This window comes from Ictidomys tridecemlineatus, unplaced genomic scaffold, assembly GCF_052094955.1.
Source record: "Ictidomys tridecemlineatus isolate mIctTri1 unplaced genomic scaffold, mIctTri1.hap1 Scaffold_95, whole genome shotgun sequence".
Lineage (NCBI taxonomy): Eukaryota > Metazoa > Chordata > Mammalia > Rodentia > Sciuridae > Ictidomys > Ictidomys tridecemlineatus.
In genome coordinates, this window is record NW_027526166.1 from 148,691 (window position 1) to 157,624 (window position 8,934).

The following is an 8,934-nucleotide window of genomic DNA, read 5'->3' on the forward strand; positions in this document are numbered from 1 at the left end:
GGAGCATGGAAATTCAGAGAGTACATGCCAACTGAGAGGGGCTGGGCATGTGCCGGGGCTCTTCCCTCACCTACGCCAAATGATGGGCACAGGCCCCGGCACTGGCAGGAACCCATCTGCATACTTCTGCACTACTCCCTTCTCCTTGGACGAGGATGGTGAAGAATCAATCAATATTCTCTATTTTGGTACGTTTATATCCAAATTCCTCTAAAATTAATGTTGAAATAAATCTGCTCACATCAACAAGACTTCCTTTCCAAAAGACACCCTTTAAATACACTTACACTGGTAAGTAACATAGTAGGTACAGCCACCAAGCTCGATGCCGCCAAGTCTGCAGAAGGGACGTGTCCTGCAGGTGTGGCCTCCTCTCCTGTTGCCCCATGTCTAATCCCAGCCTGAACACCCCTGGAGAGTAAGGTGTGGTGCCAAGAGCATGGCAGTTGCTGCTGCCCTGGACGAGCAAGGAGGGAAATAGGAAGCCTGAGCCTCTCCAAAGAACCACACCAGTCTGTCCCAGCCAGCTCTGGGGAAGCACTAAAGGAACCCAGGAGCCCAAAACTTTAAAAGGAGACCAGCCAGGAGGCTGTCCCGGCTAGGCCCCCACTTGAGCAGGTGTGCCAATCACTCAGGGAGGGTCTTGTGAAGGTGCAGACTCCAGCCCAGCATCTCTGGGTGGGGCTCCAATTCCTGAACTGCCTGCCATCTCACAGGTGATGCTGCTGACCCTTGGACCACACTGGGAATCCAACCCTCTGTTGTCAAATGGAATGAGCCCAGAGAAGTGAGAACTTGCTGGCTGGAGGTCACCTTGCTGTTTGATACATCAGAAGTTTTGGGTTCTGATCTTAACTCTGTCCACCAAATGCCTGTTCTCCAGTCTACACTGTGTGGTCCTTGAAAAGCAAAAGCCCCCAAACAAAGCAGATAATGGCAAATCCCTGACTTAGTTAAAATATTTAAGTAAACCAGTCACTGCAAAGGGCGAAGAAAGCTACAGGGAATTATGGCAACACCATACTTTAGCTACACCTGAAAGCCACCATCAACCCACCAATGCTCTGGTACTGTGACCTGTAAGCAGGGCACCCACAGGTGGAGAGCTGGAAAGAACGCTGGTGGCTGAAACAGTTCTATGCATCCTCATTTACACAGGCCTCTTTAGGCACAGATTAGGCACCATGCATCTTTGTGGCTAATGAGTAATGCATTTCCTCTTTCTTTCAATTATTCAATAAATGGATCTTGCCCTTTAAGGTTTTCCATCTTGACAATTTGTCTTACTATGCTTCTCTAAAATTGGCAGGAACACATTTTAAAATCATTTTATATTGCACTATGTGCTTTGAATTTGCCAAAGAATGAGATTTGCTGGGAATGGAGAAATATTCAAATTGACGAGTGTTATTTAAATGTTGTACTCATTACATTTTAGGGTTGGGGTTAAGCAATCTCCCTTCTTGCAATTATAAGAATAACACATCATGGTTTATAATAAAAGATGCAAATAAAGTTATACTCCATTGTGTATGGTAAAAAGGGCATTTACTGCATGTAAAATATAGATTGATGAACTTGACTCAATAAATTTTTTAAAAACCTAATGGAGGATTAGAAAAAAAAGTGTTTGATTTTGATACAGATTTTATACAAGTGCCCTGAGAAATTGGACCCTAATCCCCCCCCCACAGTACTGAGGATTGAACCCAGGGCCTTGGGCATGTTAGGCAAGCACTCTCCCACTGAGCTGCAGCCCCCACCCCATATCAAAATTTTGAGATAGGTCTTGTTAAATTGCCCAGGCTGGCCTTGAATTTGCAATCTTCCTGCCTCAGGCTTGTAAGTACTGGGAAGATAGAGATGTATCACCATGCCAGGAAATGGACCTTATTTTGTACCTCCCCAGTACAATGCAAACCCCATAATCTCTGGAGGGCAATTTGGAAACATTTAGTAAAAGAACAAATAAGGTTCCCTTGACTTGGTGGGTATACAAGGATTTAGATACAATGAAATTCAGATACAATGAAACAACATCATGGTTTAAGGTGTAAGTTTGGAAATGCCCCAATTGAGATCACTGGTGGATTCATACAATGGAAAAATTTGCAGCTTAAAAAAAATGCTTTGTGTACCATGTATAGCACATGCTGTCTTTGTAGAAACTGGAAAAATTAATGTGTGTGTATTTATGTATAATTGTATTATTATAGCTAGGAACTGGATAGTGGGGGGACATTTTGCTTTATTGTATAAAAAATAACTTAAACAAGCAAAAAAAAATTGGGGGGTAGGGTATCAGGGACTGAATTTAGGGGCACTCAACCGCTGAGCCACATCCCCAGCCTTTTTTCATATTTTATTTAGAGGCGGGGTCTCACTGAGTTGCGTAGTGCCTCGATTTTCTGAGGCTGACTTTAAACTTAGGATCCTCCTGCCTAAACCTCCTGAGCTACTGGGATTACTAAAAGCATGTGCCACTGTGCCCAGAGAAAATTTTTAATGAATTTGAAAATAAAATGAATTTTGTGAAAAAACAAATCACTAAAACTGAATAAAATAAACCCAACCATATAAATAAACTAAGTACTAAATAATCAACACGGACCTATGAACAAATCATTCCTAAGAGTTAAATGAAAAATCAACACAAAGTAATTTTTTTGCAGGGTTTCAACACTTACTGAATTTTCCAGGAATGCAACCACTATACTTTGCCACATCTGGGACTTCACCAGAAGTTGTTCACTCTTAGGAAAAACCATGACATCAACACAAGGCTGCTTCTGGGGACTAACTGCCACCACCAGGTGGCCATGGTTGTAGCAGCCACGTTTACATGTCCTTCTCCACCATGAGCAAGCATTTATGTTGTTATGAATGACTTCCATTTACTTCTCCTTTATATTTCATTAGGGACTTACTTACATTTTGAATTATGTGTACAGATGGGTGTATCAACTGTATGTCATCCCAGCCAGTGAGACACGAGCATGTGTGACCAAATGCTAACCACAGGCACTGTGCACCACAAGCTCTGGGTCTGGGAGGCCTGGTGGTGTGTCCGTCCATGATGAGCCACACACTTCTCCACGCACAAGCACAGTCACTGCCTCGCAAGGCAATGGACGTGGATTCTGGCAGGTGAAGCACTACTGCAGTCCAGCACATAGTGGAGGCGCAGTGTCCCCAACCACTGCCAGGAGGTACGAATGACATGAGGTACCTTGGACAAAAGTGACAACCAAGAAAAATACAGCACACTGTTCTTGTTCTGAATATGATCTCAGAACTGAAAACCATCTCTATAAATGCACATGCGAACATGCGAAGTGGAAAAACACACCCGAAATGTTAACCAAATCCCATATCCAGGAAGAGACCATCAACTGTTCCTCATGGACCTGTACTTTTCTTAACTCCCTAAATTTTCTGTAATGAACATATATTATTACTATGAAAGAAAAAAAGATACCCATGGTGGAGTTCATGGATAATACACCACCATTATCAAGAGAATTGTCTCCACTATTGCATGGATTAAAACAAAAAAGCAAAGTAATAAAACCACATCAAGAGACAAAATAAATATTTTCCTCTCATAAATGAAGACAGAACATGGCACCATGCTCCCCCCTTGTCCTCACCATTTCTCACTGGTGCTAATCAGTGGGTATACTGGAACAGGAAGGAAACGGAAGGAAGCAGCAGCTCTCAAGGCATAGCCTCTACACCTATGTCCCCTACCCGTCTTTACACTTGGCTGTGAAGTCCTAAGAGGGCTACATCCCTGCCAGGCCATTACTGTAGTAAACCTGAATAAGCTTCAAAGATATTAAGAAAACCAGTAGCTATCAGGCAAATTATCCACCCACCCGTCCATCCACTCACCCATCCACCCATCCATCCATCAATCCATCCACCCATCCATCAACTCACCCAATCTCTACCTATCTGTACTTTGAATAATAATCTCCAACATATTCAAACATTATTTCTACCCATATGCCCTCCCCTCCCACTTTTATTCCTTTTTTAGACATTGTCTATTTCTTCAATGCTCCCCACCCTACCCCACTATGAATCAGCCTCTTCATATCAAAGAAGACATTCAGCATTTGTTTTGGGGGAATTAGTTTTGCCATAACCTCACAAGCAGTAAATATTATGATCATGTACCAACAAATTCACAATAAAACTTTCTTTTTTTATCAGTAACTATTGAATGTTTTATAGTTACATATTTTTATCTCTGAAATATTTATTATGTTGTATTAAGCAATATTATGATCACTTTTTTTTTTCATACAGATACCCCATAGCTCCAGAAGCTTTCTTTAGAAGCAATGGATATTTTTTTACCCCTAATCAGTTGAAATTTTTATTTTTCATTGTTTAAATGTAAAGTGTGTGTGTGTGTGTGTGTGTGTGTGTGTGTGTGTGTGTTTTGAAGATTCTCTTTTTAGGAATGGGTTTATGGCTCAATGGTAGAGTGCTCACTTAGCACATGTGAAGCACTGGGTTTTATCCTTAGAACCATATTAAAAATATTTATAGATATTGTGTCCACCTACAACTAAAAAATAGAGAAAAAATAAGATTCTCTCCTTAGTTTCACAAATCTGTTTATTTATAACATTATGATGTGCACACTGATCTCTCTAAATTTATAACATACAATACTGTGTAGCTTATTTATCTTTTAATCGGTGGTGGACATTATATACAACAATAGCTACAATGTGTAGCCTAGCATTGTATTTATATACAATCTAAATGTCAGTACACAGTACGATGTCGGCAAAAATGGCAAAATCACTTGGAGTGGCTTCCTTAGAGTATATGCCTGTCATTTAATAAGACATTTTTGTACACATACTGGACATTACAAGAATAGATATAATTTTAATATGACTATTATATCTCAGATTTACCAGAGCATACTTGCAATTTTATTTGACAATCAAAGCACAAACATTTGAAACTACTGACACATTAATGCCCATTACTGGGGATTAGTTTATTTTGAATATTATTATTATTATTATTATTATTATTATTATTATTATTATTATTATTATTATTATTTTGGGGATTGAACTCAAGGGAAACAACCCTTGAATGACATCCCCTGCTTTTTAAAAAATTTTTATTGTTGGTTGTTCAAAACATTACATAGTTCTTGACATATCATATTTCACACTTTGATTCAAGTGGGTTATGACATCCCCAGCCTTTATTTGCATTTTATTTAGAGACAGGCTTTCATTGAGTTGCTTAGTGCCTCACTTTTGCTGAGGCTGGCTTTGAACTTGTGGATCCTTCTGCCTTACCCATCTTGTAGTTTCACAAAATTTTTACCCCCTTTTCTCTTTGACATTAAGGCCCTGCTAACCTTGCATGGTGTCCATTCCTAGACTCAGCAGTTTTAGGTGTGCTTCCTCTAACTTTTTGTCACCATTGTTAGCAGATCCAAGATCCTTAACTAGATAGTCCTTAATACACAATTTCTCATTTTGACTTCTTGGTGTTGAAGTTCATGAAGAATTTGGAAAGTGTTCAATAGATAGCTAAAACAGATCTAAAATGTGAAGGAAAAAAAATGACCTATAAAAAAGTTAAACCAATCTGAAATTTTTATTTGGATAAATAATGAATTCTAAATTAAGGTAGCACCAGCAGTAACTTTTGGAGCAAAGTAAGCATCTTCCAAGAAAGATAAGAAAAAAAAATGAGAAAAGCCATAGAATGAAAATCCATTTTGACTTGGAGAGTTGATCTTTGAGAACTTTCCAGCTAAATCTGGCACATAGTTTTAGAAGGTTCAGAGACAACCATGAAATTGATGCCTCACATGGATCTAAACAACCTAGTTGTAAGAAAATGTTTGAAAGTGATACCAATAAAACATGAGAATAAATTAAAAAGTGTGACCAATACTCCTCTGTAAAAGTGCATATAAAACAGAATTTTTTCATTGAAGTCTAATGTAAATGATTATTTGTATACATAGTGATTAGTACTTTCTTCAGATGTACAAATATGGTCAAATGCTTATTAAAGACACATCTTCCAGTTAGAATCAAATGGAAGAAAACATAATCAAAATGCAGAAAGAATGCTGCTTTATTTGAGGTCCTATTATTTATATTTATTTGAACTTTATCTTTCATTGATGTAATATGCAACTTAAAATGATTTAGTCATTTCTCTGAGTCCCTCTTTTCCTGCTGACAAAATGAGAAAATTTGGACTTCATCGTTTCTTAGATTCTTTACACCAAAAATCAGAAGGCCAAAGGTAAAAATACTTGGATCTGGGGTTGTGGCTCAGAGGAAGAGCACTTGGCTAGCAAGTGTGAGGCACTGAATTTGATGTTCAGCTCCAATAATCATATTAATAATAATAATAATAATTATAATATAATAATAAATAAAGATGTTGTGTCCACCTAAACTAAAACATAAATGCTAAAAAAATCACTGATCTTTACTCAGATAACAACAATTTAGGTTTACTTCTTGTTTATGAAAAACTCCATGAAGCGGCTGTGGTTGTGGCTCAGAGGAATAGCACTCATGTAGCATGTGTGAGGAATTGGGTTTGATTCTCAGAACTGTATATGAAAAAATAAAGGTATATTTTAAAAAATCAACTCCATAACACAAATCAAAAAAATGAGACTATTGATTTATTAACAAATATGTAATAATACACACTTTTCAGGACAGGTTTTATTTACACTTACACTAGCACTGAAAAATTTCAGAGTTCTTCCAACTGAATTATGATTCTTTTTCTTACAAGAGTAGAGGATAAACTTCAACCAGTGTATATTCTTTTTGTTAGCTTAAAAATAACTATTTGCTTTGTAATTTTATACTCTTCTTAAGAATTAGTGAATTTTTGATGGTTATGTATAAATCAATTTATAAATAATTAATTCTATATTAGAAGGAAAACTTCTAAGATAATCTTTGTTTTAAAAAAATTGGTAAACTGGCTGGGCATGGTGGTGCATGCCTGTAATTTCAGTGGCTTTGGAGGCTAAAACAAAAGAATCACAGGCTTAAAGCAAGCATTAGCAATGGCAAGGCCCTATGAAACTCAGTGAAACCCTTTCCTAAATAAAATACAAAAATAGGACTACTAATGTGACTCAGTGGTTTAGTGCCCCTGAGTTCAATCTCTACTATCCACCCTGAAAAAACTGGTAAAGTTCCAGATGCATGCCTGTAATACCACTGACTTGGGAAGTCAAGAGAAGAGAATTATAAGTTTAAAACCACGCTTAGAATCTTAGCAAAATCCTAAGCAACTTTGTGACAACCATTTCTAAAAATTAAAAGAAACAAACAAACATACATCAAACAAACAAATTTGGAGGTTGATCTAGTGGTTAAGTGTCCCTGGGATCAATCCCTGACCTCCTCCTAATGGTAAACTAAATATTACACAAATGACAACTACCAAATCCACTTATATTCTTAAATCATTTTGTGGATACATACATTCAATTTTCCAATGTCACACAAACTACCAGATACCTAAAAACAGGCTTTATATTAAAATTATGCCACTTGCAAATTTCTTTCCAAACTAGATAAATTCTACTCAGCATCCCACTAGTAGACCATCTAATTGGGCTTCTTGTGCTGTCACTTAGATTTTTTTATCTAAACTTGTCCTAGATAAAGAAAACTAAACTGCAACAAAATTATAAAATGAACAGGGCTATGCTCCCTGCAAGCCTCATAGATATGCACACAGATATATAGTCTTGATGTTATATACCTCTTTGTGACACATCATAAATTATAACATGTTAGTGACAATTTAAATTGAATGAAAGAAAAATTTTAAAATCATATGCCATGGGTGAGCTGGATGTGGTCCTCTAAGGAAAAAGATATCTTGGTTAAAAAGAAAGACCACCACCCTCTGGACAGAAGGATGAGGACAGTCAAATAATTCAGATATCCAAGTGATTCTTCGAAGACAATTTATTTTTTTGTAGGTGCCATGTTTTCTCACTTCTAATCAATCATCTAAATATGTCCCATTTTTTTTGACAGACTTTTGACCACATAATGACATGGAACAATTCCTAAGTCAAAAGTAATGATAAATACTTCATGGTGATCTCCATTTAAGAACCATAAAATAATATCACCATTCAGATTTATGTGACTTGTGAATTATTTTCTGTAGGAATTATAATTGTTTTTATGTAGGGGACTCAGCATTCAAAACTAATAATTACTTTTTAGACAAATTCATCAAGCTATAATTATTTTTAACTTATATTAAGAATTATGATTTCATATACTCTAATATATGAATTTTATTTTTTCAAAATTTTAATACATTTGCCAAGTTTAAAAAAAAGGATTCATTTACATTTTAAGTATGAATAACTGTGATTGCAAGAGTTAATTTTTTTCCAGACAAGCCTTAAAATGTAAAAGATTACTGAATTCACAATTTCAGGTGGATATTCCACAGAAAATTTTCCACAGCAGAATTAATTGAAGCACAGTGGGCAATAGTCACTTCACCCATACCTAGATTATTATTGGGAGACCAAGATTTACAACATCAAACAAGACTGAGATATGAACATAGATTATCAGTAAAGGTTAAAGAGCTCCTGAAATACATCTTGGAGCATTTAAAAGTAAAACAAACAAAAAAACCTGAACATATATTTTAAAATTTAAATGAAACAAGACTCATATATTTCAAAAAATTGAACAACTAAAATATAAGATCATAATTTCATGCAGAGCTATATGTAAATTATACAGTAGGTTTCACTAATCAACATCAATTTGAAATGATCCAAATGCTCATGAAAGTTAAATAATACACCATGTTCTAAAAGACAAGCATTGCAAATCTAAAAATAAAAAAATGCTCAGAAATTTGAAT